The sequence below is a fragment of the Pyricularia grisea genome, chromosome VII (genome assembly GCF_004355905.1).
Source record: "Pyricularia grisea strain NI907 chromosome VII, whole genome shotgun sequence".
NCBI lineage: Eukaryota > Fungi > Ascomycota > Sordariomycetes > Magnaporthales > Pyriculariaceae > Pyricularia > Pyricularia grisea.
In genome coordinates, this window is record NC_044975.1 from 47650 (window position 1) to 67881 (window position 20232).

Consider the following 20232-nt stretch of genomic DNA (forward strand, 5'->3'; position numbering starts at 1 on the left):
TATTCCCTTTGCAGCAGACGCCCAGCTTGAGCCGTATTCCCTGCTGTAGCGCACTTTCCCATTATCTGATCAGCGTATAAAATGAGGCGTTTGCCCCCAACGTCCATCATATTATACACTCACAAACCTGGAATATAACTAAGGCCTGCCAAAACCCGCCCATAGGGGCCCGCGCCGGCCCAAATAGGTGGATCGGGGGGCCCGCGGGTAAACTATAATATTTATAGGGGGGCCCAACCCGGCCCAAATTGGAACGCGGGTTTTTTTAACAGCCCGCGGGCCCCCGTGGGAAAAACCCGTAAATACGTAAATATTTTAAAATTAATATTTATAAAATTCCGAAGGAAATTATACCAAAATAAACGTAATATAAAATAATATATTTTCCAATATAATTATTATTATTATTATTATTATTATTATTATTATTATTATTATTATTATTATTATTATTATTATTATTATTATTATTATTATTATTAATTTTTATTTTTTTTCGTATATAATAAATTAAATTATAATAAAAATAAAAATAACAAATATTAATTATAATGTTTTTTTTTATTAACCGAATATAAAATACGAAAAAAACAATTTATTTAACAATATTTTATATTTAAAATTTTTTTAAATTACGCCCATACGATATATTATTCCGTACCCGTTTTAACGCCTTGGTTAAAATTTCTATAAAATTTTTATTATATTTTAATCCAATTTAAATGGAAATAAATAATATAAATATACGGTTTATATTAGCCCGAATTGGGATATTATTAATGGCCATTTCGATAATGTTATTTTTATTGGAATTAAAATTATTATTTAATTTACCCAAATTATGGATAAAACCGACAAATTTCGTAAATTTATCGTGTTTAATTTTTTCGTTTTCCGGGTTTAAATATTTGTTTTTTACGATAATAATTTTAATACCGACCAAATAAATAAAAATCTTTTAATTAAAATATAAATAATAATACGATTGTAAATAATAAATAAATTTTAAAAATATTAATTAAAATTAATAAAATTATTTAATTATAATTATAAATATTCGATAAAAATTAAAATAATAAATATAATTAAAATATTACGGGTAATTTGGGCGAATTTTGGAAATTTTATTTTATATATACTCCACCAATTAAAAATATTATTATCGTTTTTAATAATTAAATATAAATAAAAATTAAAATATATAATTATCCGTATAACCATCCATATTTTAAATTATAATAATATTAATATATTACGTATTTTATATTAAAAATATTTTAACTTTTAACCGGATAATTTTTTCGACGGATTAACTAATAAAATATAAAAACCTTATCGGGTTTAAATTTTAATTGTTTATATATTTGGATTTTTTTGGATTTGGTTTACGTTATAAAATAAACAAAACCGGATTAATACCCGGTTAAATTAATTTTTTTTTTCGGATGGAAATTCGAATTTCGTTTTTTCGAATATAATTTAATTAAATATTTAATTTTTTTAATAATTAAATTTTTTATACGTTAGTTGGTATATTTTATATAATATTGTTAACGGTTTTTTCGGAGATTTATACGTGTCGGGAAAATTAAAATAACGTTTAAAAAATATAATTTTTAAACGTAATAACGTTAAATTAAATTAATATATTTATTTAATTTTATTCGCGCCGTTAAAATTACAGTTTTTAAATTGGTATATTATCCCATTTATAAATATTTTCGAATTTTTAATTAAAATTTATATTCGAAATTAATAAAAATTATACCGATAATTTTTAATCCAGATAATACGTATATAATTATTTTTATTTTATTTATTTTAAAAACGTTAGTAAAAACCGTTATAATTTTAATTATCGCCAATAAATATTCCAAAATGATTTAATTTTCGTTAAAAATTCGAAATTTAATTAAAATAATATTAACCGGATTATTTTAACCATTTAACGAAATAAAATATTATTAAATAAATATTTTTATAATTTAACAAAATTAAAGAATAAACGTAATAATTAAAATAATTAAATTTTATTTAATTTGGATATTTTTAATTAATAATCGAAAATTTTTAAATTTATATTTACCGGTAAATTATTGCAAATTGTAAAGAATTTTTATCCGTTTAAAATTTTAATAAAATAAAACCGTTAAATATTTTAATTAATATAATATAATAGGTTAAATAATATTTACATTATTTAATATATTGGGATTATTTATTTAAACGATAATATATTTTGGAAAAATACTCCACGTTTTATTTTCGTCCATATTATTAACAATTAAATTTTTTTTATTATGAAAATTAACCAAAAAAACGCGGAAATTTATTTTAATAATATGGAAATTTTAATATATAATTTCTTTTATAAATTATAAAACGTGGATTATATAAAATAATTGGGAAATTTTAAATCCGAAACTCCGCCGCCACGTTATTAACCCGAAAATTAAATATATTATTGGTTATAATAACCAATATTTTATTTTTTAATTTATATTTTATAATAATTTGGACCGTAAATTTTACCAATTGTTTTTTTATTTTATTAACGTTAATTATGATAAAATTTAAAATAATATAACGGCGTATTTAATTATTATTTACGTAAACGGTTATAATATTTTATAAAACGTATTTTAAATTTGGGTTAATTTAACCGTTAATAATTAAAAATATTTTCCCTTTTTGGGGAATATTAACCAACGTTTGGATAATAATATTTTTAATTATTATTTTGCATTTTTTGGTAAATATTTATAACGAAAGGATTTTTTATCGGTCGTTTCGGGTTTATATAAAAAATTTAAATTCCAAATCGTATATAATATTTAATTTTTTTCGCAGCGAAATATAAAATCGAACGTAGGATTTTTCGATTTTATTTTTTAAATATTATTATACGTTTTAAACTTATATAAATATATAATATTTTATTAATATTACGTAAATAAAAAAATAATAATTTACCAGCCGAAAATCGACGTTAATTAATATAATATTACCGGACGTCGTTTAAATTTCCGATTTTTTTCGGGTATAAACAATAATATAATAATACCGTATAAAAATATTTATTCCGTTATATTATTATTGGTTTTTTTTATTAAATTAAAAATATTTTAATATTTGTATATATTATTTGCAAATAACGTATAATTCGCCGTTATTTTGGAAAAATCTTTATTGGTAAAATTTCCAAATTTTTGCCAATTTGGGTTTTTGGAACGTTTTTAAAATTAAATTAATTTGTTTTTTAAAATTTAACGGCGAAACCGAAAATTAATAACGAATAAATTAAAAAAATTATTTTATAATTTAGGAATATATAAATAATAAACGTTATTTTTTCCGCCGTTTACGACAGGTTTATTATAGTCCGTAAATTTATAATTTATAAATAATATAACGATAAATTCCGTTTTAGTATTTTGGTTAAAATTCAAAAGAAAATTATTTTCGTTTTAATTTACGTTAAATCGACGTTATACGGGCGTTTTTACGTTTGAAATTTTATCTTAAAATTCGTTAATAAATTTAATATTTGGGGAAAATAATTTTGTAATTAATTCCTCTAAACAATTTATTTATTTATCCATTATAATTATATGGTTAAAAAAAAAAAACAATAATCGGTTTATAATATAAAACGTTAAAAATTATTTATCGATTTAATTTATTCGTTTAAAATTTAATATAAAACTTCAAATAATCGATATTAGATTTATTTCGGTTAACCTTTTTTTTTAAAATAAAAAAAAATAAAAATTTGAAAAATTGGAGAATTGAGAAATCTTTTTTCCCCAAATTATCGCTATTATTTATATAATAAATTATAATAGGAAAGAAATAAAAATATCGCGGGCAATTACCGGTTTTTAAACAAAAATTTCCAAATATTTAATAAACTTTTATTTATTTAATTTTTATTTTATATTGGTTAATCGAAATTAAATTTTTTATATTTATTATTTATGTTTAATTTATATTATTAAACCGAATTAAATAATTAAATTTTTAATTATCCGTTCGACCACGAAAAGTACCAAAAATACCACCCCCCGATATAATTTTATCCCAAAATCCAATTGTAAAACGAGGTCGAATAAAAGAAATTGCGAAAAAAACGACGGAAAATAAACCGCCAATTCGAAAAAATGGCCATATTAATAACCAAATAATTAAAAAAAAGTAACGGACGAAAGGTTATATAAAACGGTTTAAATTTAAAAGTAAATATAAATTATAATAATTATATTGGATAATTAAATATTAATATATTAAAAAATATTTGCCGTTTATAATCGAATACGGACTTATTAGACCGGGCGGGCCTAAAATGGTCAGGGCCCTGAAATGGTCATTTCTCTTTTACTCTTATAACCTTTATAACAATCCAACCAAATGCCCGATACAGGTAATCTCAATGCTTAGACTAAACCACCCCTGTTTCGCAGTGGTGGACCGGACGTTCCATATACCTTTTAACCACACGGCTTTTCGGCCAATTAAATTGGCCAAAAAAATCGCGCCCGTTTTAATTTAAAAATATTTTATCGATTTTCGTCGTAAAGGATATAAATTTTACCATATTACGAACAATAATTTCATTCGTTATAAAAAAAATAAAAAAATTTACGCCTTTATTACCTATTATTAAATCCAAACCAAAATCCTTTTTATTAAATTATACGAATAATTCGCTATATATTTTAAATAAAAACATATCGGCGATAATATTAAATTTAATATTTACGGAAATATTCCCATTTACGTAATTAGTAATATATTATTTTCCGTCGTTAAATTTAAATATTTTACCCCTTATACCCTCGCCCCCTTTATTATCCAATTCCGAATTAAAAAATAAATAAAAGTTTACGCGTTTTTTATATAAATAACGTTAATTTTCGAACGAATTTAATTCCGAACGCGATAATATTATTCCCGAAACCAATTCCGAAATTCTTTTTATCCGAAATACCCTTAAATTTTGGCGTAACGGTATTTAACGTACCAATTTCCAATAATTTATCCACGCCTGGGTAATAATACCAAATATTTACAATATTTACCAACTTTTTTCGTAACGGATATATTATTTTAAAAAAATATTAAAAAATCCTATTATTCGAAAATGTTTACGTAATAGCGGGGTCGAATACCGTTTTAACGAAAAAAAAAATACTGGTTTTATCGATACCGCCCCATTTCGTTAAAAATTCCGGGGTTTAATATAATATTTCTTTAATTTTAAACGTTTTAAACCAACAAATTTCCAATTTCCGGGAACGGAAAAATATTTTGTTAAAAATATTTATAATATAAATTAATTTAAACAAATATTCGATATATTTTCCCAAAATATTTTAACCAAAGCCCCAATATTATTTATATTTATAATATTATTATTTTCGCATTTTCGAAATTACCGCCCGTTTTATATATTATTATAAACCGTAAATTTACTATATTAGGCCCCGAATACCCCTTCCGAAACTATAAACCCCCTAACGTCGATAAATTAACGCGTTACGTTAATATTGGCTATTTTAACCCACGGATATTCCCCGTAAAAAAACAATTATTTGCTACGCTTATTCGCGATATATTTTATATATAACGGGGTTCCAAAACGTATTATAAATACGTTATCCGGATTTGGAATATATTTATTATATAAAACCATTAAACGGTAAACGTAACAATTTATTACCGTTACCCAAATACGTAATAAATAGCAATTATTTATATATTTAATACCAAAAATAATAATAATAATATATATATGCAGGCCAACCTGAAAAAAATCGCCCGTAACCCAATTTTATTTTTCGTATATAATAATTTTAATTTTTTGGAAAAAATGCAAAATTTCGGTTATAAAAAATATAACCGAATACAAAATCTAACCTCGTACCTCCTTATATTAACGCCAAAATTTAAAAAATATACGTAATCCTAATGGTACGCCATTATACCTTTTTACCAAAAATGGTTGCAAACGTTTAATTTTTTACAATATCCGGATATTTATTATAAAAACGCCAAATATTATATTTTGGACCAAATTTGCGGTTTTTGATTCCCCAATAACCCTTTTTTACCCGATATAATTTTATAATAACTTATATTCGTACAAATTATATTAATATTTTACCTTATTTAAATTCCCGCCATTATAAAAAACGAAAAAAATTATATAAACGTTATCCAAATTTATAAAATCCTATTTAAATATTTTTTAAGTTTAAAAATTACCTATTTCGACTATTTATCCGTCCTAATCCTTGTTTACGGGGATTAAAAAACGATATTATATATCCGTATTATATAAAAAATTTATATTAAATCGTCCCAATTTTTCGACAAAAAATAATAAATATTACCCGTACCAGGGTTTTTCTATATCGAATTTAATTTTATTAATTACTTTTAATATACGTATATACCCATTATATCCATAAATATAACGGGATTGGGAAAAAATAACAAATTCCAAAAAAATAAAAAAAAGTTTTACCACGTTTTACGGCTTTTACAAAATACCTTCCGTTCCCGTATTTTATATATTATTATTACCGCCCTAATTTACGATAGGTTATTAAAAAAGGATTATATATCGAAAAACGCCCTGGAATAAGCTTTTACCGATATATTATTTAATATATACGCCTTTATAATAAACCGCGTTTACGATAATATATTCGCCGGTTATATTAACGGCTTAATGGATATAGGATTATGGGATTTAAAACCCAAAATTAACCTTATTTTCCGTAAGTAACGCCGTTATTTGCAAATAATCGCCTTTTTATAAATAATATTTAACGCGTTCCAAAAAAAAAATTACGGTATATTGGAAATTATAATACCGCAATTAGTCTTATTTTTTTACGGGTGCAAAACCAAAAATTATGGACCGGAATTATTATATTTAATTTGGCTATTACGATTAAAGGTTATAAATTAACCGTTGCGGACGGCGATTTTAAAATTAGCTTTTATAAAATATATTACGGCCGGAAATGGATATAAACCAGTAAATTTGGCAATTAAATATATTAATAAAAATTTCGTTTTAAATATTAAAAATAACCGCAATTTAACGTACGATTTGCGAAAAACCTTTATAATTTACGCAATTTTAGGGCTAATCGCGAATACGTTACGTAAAATTTTGGAAAATATTTCCCGTATCCGTATTAATAATAAATACCATATAATATTAACCAATAACGATATTATATATTATACGTATTTATTATTCCAAAATGGTTAGGGAAACGAAAAAAATAAGGTAACGCCCAATTTCGATTTTAACGCCCCCGACCTATTATATTTGGGTATAAAAAAATTAATAGGCGATAAATTGGCGGCGTTTAATTAAAAAATTATACGTTCCAATAACGTGTTAAACGAAATAAATATTAAAAAAATAAGGCGATATTAGGAAAAAGGAAATAATAGGCCAAATAGGTTAAATATAAATGGAATAATAAATATTAAAAAAAAATTAATTTACGGAATATACGTAAAATCCGACGAAAAAAAAATATAGGTATTTTAAAAATAAATAATATAATATAAAGGGCAAATTAATTAAAAATAAACAGGTTTTTATTTAAAATAGGACGTAAATAAAGGTCCGAAAATTATTTTCCCCGCAAATAATGAAATAAAGCAAAATACCGGAATATATACCCATATAATAATTTTAATTATAATAACCAAAATATATATTACCCCCTTTAAACCCCCCAATAAAACGACGAACCGTTTTTTTACCAATTTTATCCCCCTTATTAAACCTTTTTATTAAAAACCCAAAAATAAAACCAAATAAAAAAAGCCGCATTTGTAATTTTCGTTATAATAATATATATACATAAATTTTATTTTTCCACTAATAAACCCCAATATTAAATTACAAAAAAAAAATAAAAACAAATTAAAAAAAAAAGGAACGTTTAATAATGGCCAATTTTTTTTTAAAAATGGGATTTTTAAAACCATGTTTTTTTTTACGGGTAGGGGTCCGGGTAAACGAACCAAACGTTCCCTCGCCTTTTTCTTTATTTTCGACTAAAACGGGTATATAGGGCTTTTTAAATAAATCGAAATTAATTTTATTATAATCGTTACCAAATTCGACCGACGAAAAAAATGGAATAATAACGGCCAAAAGGTCGTATTCGCCGTTATTTTAAATATCCTTTTTAAAAGACGCGTTAATTTTCCGACGTTTAATTACCCAGGTACCAAAATCCTTTATAAACGCCCCGATTACCCGTATATTTTCGGTAATTTTATAATATCCGTTATTATTTTTAATCCATTTTATTAATTTAATTATAAACCCCTAATTTATAATGGTAAAATCGAAATAAAATAAATATATACGATTAATATAATCGCTAATCGTATTACGTTTACCATTTTAATTTTGGTATTAATAATCGATATAAATTGGACCAAATAATAAAATAAATACCGAAGTTTTTTCGATTAAATTTTATTCGTTAAACGGGGTAAAAATATTAAAAACGAATATAAAAATAAAACGGAAATAAAATTCGCTTATACGGCGCGTTTTATCGGAATAAAAATCGTTAAAACGCTATAAAAGTTTCGTTATTCAAACAAAATAATTAAATAACCAAAAAAATATAACCGTTATTATTTTGTACGCTAAAAATTATTTTACAATAGGAAAAACGATAATTTCCGGTAAACGTATACGCGTAATATATTCCAATAATATTTAATATATATTAGCAAAATCCGCAAAAAAAGGGTTCGGGAATTAATTTTTCGGAATATCCGGTTTTTTACCCAATCGAAAAAAATACCCCGCACCTCGAAAATCCTCCAAATAATAAATTTGGATTAACCCAAACGAATTAACCGACCATAAATTTACAATTAAATATTGGCGTTTTATATTAAAAAAATAATAATACCGGTATAATAATTATAATATAAATTAAAGCCGGCGTTCGAAATATTAATATTTAAAACGCAAATATTAAAAATAAAATTCGATTCGGTAAAATCGGTAATTATTTTATTACGTTCGGTTTGGGATAAACCAAACCGGATAATAATTACGCCGAAATTGGCTTTTTCCAAAATAATAGCGATTAAATTAGAAAAATTAATAATAAAATTTAAAATTATAATAATCGTTATATAAAAAACCAAAATTGGAATTTGTAATAATTATTACAAATAAATAAAAAATAAAAAGGCGATTATAATTATTATTATAATAAAAATAATTTACAATTAAACCTATAAATTCGGCGTTATAATTAAAACGCGTTAACCCTTTTTTTTTTCCATACAAATTTCCACCACGCGGGCGATAAAAAAAAATTCGTTTAATATAAAATGGACCATTTTAGCCCTATTAAAAGGAAATAACGTTCAAAAATTAATATAAATTTTCGAATAAACCCAATTAAAAAAACCGTCGCCGTTATATTAAATTAAAACGTTAACGGTAATTAATCCGAAACGGGTTTTTTTTTCCTATAAATTTTTTTTAAAATAATATCGGATATTACGGTATTTAATTTTAAATTCTACATTTTTTAACGCTAAAATTTTGCTTAATTCGGCCGAATCCGTATTCCGGATATTATTTTCGGCGTAAATTATAAACCAAAAAAGGTAATTTATCGTTAAAAATTACAATAATCGGATTAGCACTATATTTAAAAAAAACGAAATTTTTCGCTTTAAATCCGCGTTATTCCCGTTTACGTTATTTCCAAATAAGGCGATATTAATATTATTTATATTTTCGCCTACGAAAAAAATGGAAATATTTTTCAAAATAATTTCCGTATTTATTATTATATTTTCGAATCGGTGGCCAAATTGTAATTTTTCCGTAATAATATAATAAAAAGGAATTTTTTCGCGGGAATAAATAATAATACCGTTTAATAACGTTAATTTAATATTTATACCGTAACGTATAATAAAAATACCGGTATGGTAAATAATAAACGTTAATTTGGCGTTAAACGTTATTGTAAATATAATAAATTCCAAAATACGAGGGTGAAAAAGCCATTATTTCCAACCCATTAATTCGAATTCCATTAACGAAATTTTAATATTAAAATCGATATATAAAACGATAAAATAATTATTACCGTCCCAAATATACGTCGTTAAAAATATATTTTCCTAAAATAAATTTTTAAAACGGGCGAAAAGGATTTAAATTTTATTTTATATTAACGTACCGGGCCTAATAACGTCCCTAATTTTATTAATAATTGGGGTCGCGGTAATTAAATTCCGATTAATATAAAATACGAAACGAAATACGCGGTATATTATAAATTCCCGGTAATGGAAATATTGGGCCTTATTTTTAATTATCCGTTAAAATAAAGTCCCAAAAAAAAAATATATAACCAAACGTCGGATTTATTTAATATTTTCGCCAATAAAAAAATCGCTTTTACGGCCGCTTTTACGTTAACGGGACCTGATAAAATTATCGAATGCAAATAAAATATTATTAAAAAATAAAATTGTAATAATTATTACGAAAAAAAAATTTATTGGAAATTATTAATTACGTCGAAATTATCGTTAATTTTTTCGATATTGGCGGCGCGTAATTAAAAAATAATATTAATAATTTCGTTTATATACCATAGGTTAAATATTTTATTTACGTTATAAATTTTATCCAATTATTTGGTTTTGCGGATAAAAAAGGTCGAATAAAACGTAATAATTACGGTACCGGCGGATTTAAAATTGGATTTATTGGTAACGAATTTCGTTAATATTTTATAAAATTGCGATTAGGTTAAAATAATAACCGCCCGCGCCGGGTCGGTAACGTACGTTTCCGCCAAACCGTAATAATATTTAACGTCGAAAACAGGGAGATTTATTACGGCCTTTTTAAAAATTTACGAAACGAAATTAACGGGGACGATAATTAGGGTGGAAAAACAACCGTTAAAATTTTAAATGGTTTTATCGTATAAATAACGAAAATATTATATATAAATAACCGTAAAATAAATGGTTGTTTTATTTATACCCATTTTATTTGCAAATAACCAATTTTTAAAAACCGATTATTCGAATTTAAAAAGGATATAAACGTTTGTAAATAAATAAAATTAATTTCCTAAAATTAAAAATTGTAATAATAATTACAAAAAAAAAAAAAACAAAATTAAAAAAGCTAATAATTATAATTGTAATTATAATTTTTATAAATAATATATAAAAAATTTACCAACGAATTAATAGGAAAGCTAATAACGACCGGAAAAAATATCGGGAAAATCCCAATTCGACCAAAAATATTTGCCTTTAATTTTTAAATAATCGAAGCCTATTTTATTATCGACGTCTAACCCGTTAATAAAAAAATCGTTTTTGGAAAATCGCAAATTTTGGACGGTAGTTTAAATCGCGTCCGAATTAAATACCCGACCAAATTAAAAATAACCCTTGGTTAAAATGGAAAATTGGGTATAATAGGCCAATAATATTTTAAAAATTTTTACGCGGGTTTTTTCGAAAATTTCCTCGTTACCGCGGTTAATTTTGGCCAAACGATCGGCGATAATCGATTGGGTTTATATAAAATTGAGGAAATTAATTTGTTAATTATTATTAAAAAACTTGGAATAAAATTTAATAATATTAATTTTGGGTTTAATAACGATAGGACGATAAAAACGACCCTCGTAATATAAATTATTAATAATACCTTTAAACGTTAGCAAATCTAACGGGTATATTTAAACCTGGTTCGTACGCTTTTTTTTTTTTTTAACCGTCCGATTTCGGTAAATTCGAAACGGGACCAAATATTTATAACCAATATTATTATCGTCCTATTATAATAAATATAATTTAGGGCCGATAAATTTATAACGTCGATAATTTAATTTATTCGCGAACGAATATTTAAATAATATTAAAATTTTATTAAATGGAAATTATTTAAAACGATAATATTATCGGCAATTATTAAATGGTTAACCGCGGTAAATAAAATAAACGATTATTCGATATTAAATTTAAATGGGTTTCGGTAATCCCCGCCGAAATTATTGGAATTTTTTTTTATTACCGACGATAATTTTACCCTACCGGCGAAATATAAAATAAAAAAAATGGTAATAAATTTTAAATTAATCGTTAATATAAAAACCGCCGTATATATAAAATTTTAAATTTACGGGTTTAAATTTTAAAATCCCGGATTGGAAATTAAAATTAATTATTATTTTCCGTAAATAAAATAATATCGTGGCGAAAATGGTGGGAATTATAACCGGCCTAAATTTTTCCGCGAATATTTTTAAACCGGGGGCGTTAATATCGTTTTAACGTATAAAAAGGGGGATAACGGGTAGGCGTCGTCGAATGGCCAAATTGTTAAAAATAAATTTAATACCTTTATTGCGGAATATATTTGGGATAAAAGCCAAAATCTTTTATTAAATGGGCATTTTATTATTTTTAATAAATTTACCGGGGTTACCGGTTTTAAAATAGGCCAAATAATCGAATACGTCCGCTATTAAATAAAAATTAATTAAAAAATATAAATTATAATTATTATTATAAAAAAAAAAAACCAAAAAATTTAAATTGTAATAATAATTACAAAAATTTGAAAAATTAAAAAGTTTAAATTATAACAATTATTATAATAAAAAGGGAAATTATAACCTATAAAATATAATAATTATTACAATTTCCAAAAAATGTAAAAAACTTTTACCTAAAATATTTATATATTGTACCAAGGTATTAATCGTTTCGTAACCGAAAATAATTATAATTTCGTTTATATTCGATAAATTACTATTAAAATAATATATTAAAATTTAACCGTTAACGCGCGCCTTCGCCGCGGAAATTCCAACGTTCGATTAAATACGTTCGGGTATTTGGGCGATCGGGATTTTTTAAATATTGCGAAAAATATTATTTCCGGTTTTAAACCAAACCGGAAATCGGGTATTATTATTAACGTTAAAATAATTAACGTAATTTAAATAAAGGTAAATACAAATTATTTTAACGATATTAATATTTCCGGCCCTGCGTTAAACCGTAATCGTTATCGCCGTTAATATTACGCCTTTTTCGATTTAAAACTTTTTCCAAAACGGGGCGGATATATGGTCCAATAAACCGGTATTTTTATACGACGGAAAATAATATTCCGGTTAAACGTAATTTACCGGTCCATTATTAAAATTACCGTCGGGTTTAGAACGTAGTTTTATTATTTTCGTAAAGGCGGTTTTGGCGGGTAAAATAATATTATTAAATTATCGCTGGGGTAACGGCGATTTTTGGCCAATACCGTTCGCGTTAATAAAGTCGGGCGCGTTAATTAAACCAATACCGGAATTAATACCGTTTTCGTTAATAAGATCGGACGCGTTAATTAAACCCGTACCGGAACCAATACCGTTTTCGGTAATGGAATTGGCCGGTTTATTAATAATAAAATTAACCGGTTTATTAATAATAAAATTAACCGGCGTATCAATAATAAAATTAACCGGTTTATTATTAATAGAATTAACCTATATTTTAATAGTAAGATTAACCGGTTCGTTAATAACGGGATTAATTTACATATTAATAATATTATCGGCCGGTTCGTTAATAATAAAATCATTAACCGGCTCGTTATTAATAAATTCGATTTATATATTATTAATTTATTAAAATGTATTGGAAAAACCCGCACCGTTATCGTTAAAATTACCGGCCCTTTTATTAGCAATATTATCGTTTTTAGGGTTAAAAATAAAAAATAAATTTAACATTACGCCTATCGTATTAAAATAATTTTATAATAAAACGCGGTTTTTACGCGTAATTTAAAATTTTATATTGGCCCGGTAAATCGGTTCGTATTACCCCAAATCCTTTATATTTTAATTTAATATTTTCGTTCGGGCTATTTTTTACGGTATAATTATAAAACCGGTCGGTAAATCCGTATTTAAAAAAATATACCCGGATGTAAATTATACGGGCGCGTTAATTTTTTTGCCCTTTTTACCGCTTTTTTTCGGAAATATCGCAATTTGCGATTGTAATTGTAATTATTATTACAATTTTTTGGGGTTTAATACAAAAATTATAATTATTATTACAATAAAATTAATTAGGTTATTCCGGATTTAACCGAATAGGGTTATGGTTATATTACGTTTACGTTAGCAAAAACCTACCTTCGTTATAATGGGATTAATCTTTTAATAATTGGGTGGGTACGGATAGTTTTATCCAATTAAAATATATTTAAATAATACCTAATAATTTTAATTCGGCCAATGCAAAGTATTTTTACGATTGTAATAATTATTACGTTTGGCGACGAATTTAAATATTGGTTTAATCGTTATAATTTTAAATTAATAATTATAAAATCGAATTAATAATAATTAGTAAATTAATAATAAAAAAAAGAAAATTGGAAAAGGAAAAAAAAAAGATATTTATAATTATGGTAAGGTATAGGGTCCCCAATTATTTAAATAATATTTCCGGTAAAACGGTAGGCCCGATTAAATTTGGGCGTAATAACCGTTACAATTTGCAAAAATAAAACCTTTTATTAATATAAAAATTTATCCCGGAAACGGGCCTTTTCCCATTAAATTTATTTACGGTCGCCCAAATATTTAAAACGTAAAATATTAGGTTAACGTTATTTTGTTAAATAGTTTTAATATTACCGTAATTTTTTTTTACGAACGGTAAGTTTATTTATAACGGTTGTAACAATACGGGCCGCGGCTACGTAAAATTTATATAATATTCCGATTATTTATAATACCCGCCTAAAAGGAATAGGGCCGCGGTTACGTTAAATTTATATAATATTCCAAATTTTCGAAATGCACGCCCAAAATTAAAACGATTGGGCGATTAATTTCGGCGGAAATAAGGCCCAATTTATTTAATATAATATTAATAATATAATAATATTTGTTCGCGTAAAAAACCCCGTAACCGTACCCAATTTTTTTACCCCCAATAATAATAAGGACGGCAAAAAAATTACTTTTATCCAGAAAATTGGATTTTTTTAAATAATATATAAGGGGTTTAGTTTTTTTACCCCCGTAATAATAAGGACGGTAAATAAATTATTTTTACCCAAAACGTTAAATTTTTTTAAATAAAATGTAAAAAACGGATTATAAATAAAATACGGAATAATTTCGCGTTATTATAAAATTATATATATAATAAAAATATAACGGGGCAAATATTACTTTTTGGAAATTGTGGATAAATTGGCGTTAATTTTTCCTGGAATTTTTTTCGTATTTATATTTATTTATAAAAACGTGGCGTAATGTAATTATATATATATGGTTTATATAATTAATTGGCCGTTTTTCCGCAATTTTTATATTATTACAAATATCGTAACGATTATTATAATCGGGCTATATTTTATTTTTTTATTGGGCCGTTAAAAAAATACCTTCGTTATTATATAAAAATAACGTTTTAACGTTTTCGTATATATTTATATAAAAAATATAAAAAATATATATTAATTTTTATAAATATTTTTTCGTGGTATTAATATTAAAAAAACCGTTGGGAAATTTTTAGGGATTTGCCGTATTACCCGTAAATATAATAGTAAATTGGATTATTAACGAAAAAAAATCGGGATTTTACACCCGTATTTTTACGGAATTATACCTGGTTCGACAATTCCGTTATTAACCTCGTATTACTAATAAACTCGTATATAATTATAATATTTATCGTTTAATCCGTTATCGTTTGCGCCGCTTTTTTCCGTTTTAATTATTTAATTAATTGGCCGGTTGCGAAAATTTTACAATATTTATATCCCCGCGTTTTTTCGCCCGTTTTTATTAAATATAAAATTCGTAATTTTTTATGTTATATTTGTAAATTTTGGGGAATTTAGTTAAAAAATAATCGCCGTATTGTTTAAATTATAAATATAATTATATAATTGGAAAATATTTTAATAAATCCTTTTTCGTCCAAATTTTATTATAAAAATGGACAAATGCTTTAACGAAAATACCGGTTTTTGGTTATAATAACGCCAATTACGAAGGTAAATTATAAAAGCGTCGCGGGTTTAGGAATAACGTAATTATTACGAAATGGGTACCCCATTTTTCCAATTGTTAAAATATATAAACTTTTTTAAAATCTTTTTTAAATAATTTATACGGTTATTTTTTTGTAAATAGGGTTAATAAAACCCCAATATTATATTGGTAAACGTTATAATAATTTTTAGGATAATTTATTATATTGGGTAATATCGTTTCCTATACAAAATTTAAAATAGCGCGCCGAAAATAAAAGGCGTTCGCAAAAACGTATATATTTAATATCTATTATTTTAATTTTTTTTTATTAATTATATTTTATAACGACTAATAAAAAAAAATTCGTAATTTAAATATACCGAAAAGGCCGGTTTGGGGGAATTTTACCGGTTATAAACTATTATTTTCGTTTAAATTTAATTTAAATACATTTTAAAAACTTATAAAAAAAAATTGCGTTTATAAATACGTCGAAAAATCCGATTACGTAATTTATAAATTATTACCATTTTTTTATAATACCGCGGGCGTTTTGGCTAATTTAACGGTAAATTTTGGCCTGGTTGGTTTATATTTTGCGGTTAAATTTTGGATATCGAAATACCAATAAAACGTAAAAAAATATACGGTTTTTTTAAAATTAGGCCCGCGTACGGTTTTTCCAAACCTTTATTATAGGTCCGCGGGATTATTTAATATTAACGTTTTATATTATATTATACGTTCCACGTTTTATATATTTATACCTATATTTAAAAATAAGGTCGCAAATATAATTCGGGTTTTGGATTCCGGTTTGGAAAAATCCTTATAAATTTTGGTTTTATCGATTTTTAATATAAATAAATCGTACCGAATAATAATATTAATGGCGTTTCGTTTATTAAAACCCCGGAAAATAAAACTTTTTTATTAAAAATTGGCGTATTTAGATAATACGGTTCCTATTATTTATATATACGATAATTTTGGAAATTTGGAAAGCGGTTAATAAAATAATATCCGCGGTTAACAAAAAAAGACGTTTATAATTATTGGCGAATAATTTACGTTCCAAACATTATATTATAATTTTTATATCGGGCCTATTAAGGGAAATACGGACGAATTACATTATTTTTTTATAATAAAATTGGTCGAAAATATAAATTTTAACCTTTGCTGTAAAAATTACGGTATATCCAAATATAGGAACGGTTCCTGGTATAATTATACGAATTATACGTAATATAAAAAACGTTTCCCTAAAATTTTTCCATTATAAAACCATATAAAATTCGTTAATAGCAAATAACGCGATACGTTAGTAAAAAATAGAATTTCGTAAAAGTTTAAAAAATCGGTAATTAGTAGCTTATTTTGGACCTAATAAAATATATATATATTCGTAAATAATATACGGATTCCAAAAATTATCGTATTATAAACGGTTAATTTTAATAATTGGCCCGGGATATTTATATTTACGTTTATTATAAATTGGTTAATTAATTTGGGGTTAACGGCGGAATACCGTTATATATTGCGGAATTATTTTTCCCCCAATTTATTTAATAGGATTATTTGGATAATAATCGCGTTATTCCGAATAACGGATATGGTTTACAATATTAAATTTTTACCGTAACCCGTTTTCGCGAATAATATAACGTTTGTTATATAATAAAAAACGCGGTATATATAATTAATTTAATCGTGGTAAAGAATTCGCGGGGGGATATTGGGTAATATTTATATATTTAAAAGGCGTATAACAATTAAAAAAACAAATTTATATTGGAATATTAGGTTATTTAATATTTTGGTTTGTTTATATAATTCCGGAAAAATATTAATAATAATTAAACCGTAATTCGAACCGGTAACGAAATTAGGGTCGTTTAGGATTACGTTAATTTGGTTTAAAAAAAAGGTATATACGGAAAAATATTTAAATATGGTATATATATAATTTCGACAATATAACGAAGGGTTTGGGGAAATAATAATTTTTTTTTTTTGGGGATTATACCGTAAATACGCTATTATATCGCCCTACGAATTAAAAATAATAAATCCCTTTATTTATTAATAAATATATTTATATATGGGTATTAGCCTCGTTTTTGCGATTTTCCATATACTAATTTTAAAGGGTTTTAAACGGTTAAGGCAAAATAGGGGGTTAATATCGATATTATTTAAGGTTTGGAAAGGGCCAACCTCCATTTACGAATTAAAAAAAGCCTATATTAAATTTTTAATTAAACGGGGGTATGGTAATTTTTTAAATTTTGGGTAAAAGCCCTGCTAATTCCTATTTTTAACGATATATTTAATTATTTATACTATACGCCGTTGCGATATTATTGCGGAGTAAAATTGTTTAAAATGCCGAAATTACCTCCATTTACGACGAAAATGAACAAATTATCCTTAAATTTGAACTAAAGTAATTTTTGGTTGGACCTACAGGTATAAACAAAGCCACAAATTAAGCCACGGCTCAATTAGTGGAGCTCGCGTTTAGGGATGAGCCCTGAGACTACGATACAGGCCAAATTTGGTACGTATATAAAACCAAAAAGCCGCTTTTCAATGGTATAATATATATATTTATAACGCTGATAATATCGGAATATTAAAGATAATATATATTTGTTATTTTTATTGTTTAAAATTCGAATTTAAATGTAATAAATATAAGGTAAAATCCATTAACTAAATTAAAATTTAAATAATATTTAGAATTTTAGTTTGAATGTATAATATATTCGGTTAGTTTTATACGATTTTTTAAAGTAAAAACCATAAAAACGTATATTAAATTAAAATTTAATTTATAATATTTTTGGTTAATAAATAAAAAAATAAAAAAATCGTACTAATAATAAAAAAATAAAAACAAAATCACGAATTTTTCTGGCTTTAATTATAAAATCTTTTATATTTAAATATTTATTTAAAAATTTTACTAGTAAAACTTTACTATGGGGACTTTTTAAAAAAAATATTTAAATATAAAAAATTTTAAATACAAATTCAAAAAAATTCGTAATTTTGTTTTTATTTTTTTATTACCAGTTAAAATTTTTTATTTTTTTATTTATTAATAAAAAATATTATAAATTAAATTTTAATTTAATATACGTTTTTATGGTTTTTACTTTAAAAAATCGTATAAAATTAACCGAGTATATTATACATTTAAGCTAAGATTCTAAATATTATTTAAATTTTAATTTATTTAATGGATTTTACCTTATATTTATTACTTTTAAATTCGAATTTTAAACAATAAAAATAACAAATATATATTATATTTGATATTTCGATTATTATCAGCGTTACAAATATATATATTATACCATTGAAAAGCGGTTTTTTGTTTTTATATACGTACCGAATTTGGCCTGTATCGGGCATTTGGTTGGATTGTTATAAAGGTTATAAGAGCAAAAGAGAGATGACCACTTCAGGGCCCTAACCACTTTAGGCCCGCCCGGTCTAATACCTAAAATCGTTTTCCAACGTATAATAAGGGATTTAATAAACACGGTTACATTTTACGTTCGTTTATATATTTAAGTTAAAACTTTAATGGTTTTATAAAAAAACGGGGAAATATTTTTAATATAATTATTTACGGTTTCGAATTTGGTGATTATTTACGCCAAACGGGTTACGTTATTTATTAAAAATATATTTTTTATCCGATTTATTTTACAAATAATGGGGTATAAAATAAAATTTTAATAAATAAAATTTATTTATTTCCTTATTTATTTAAATTATATTCGTTTTATTTATTTTATTTATTTAAATTGGTTAAAATATATTAATTTATTTAACGCAAAATTATAAATAAATTCTTTTTAATTTTAATTTCTTTTATTAATTTTAAAAAGGGTTGGGAAATAAAAACCCTTTTTACAGTTAAAATTATATTATATTAATTTTAGCAATTATTATAATTTGATTTTCCATATTTTAATTTTAAAATATAAAAAAATTACGTAATTATTTATTATAACCGTATTTAGGTATTATTTTATATTGTAAACGAAAAATTTCCTTTAAAACTTATTAAATATTTTATTATAAATAAATT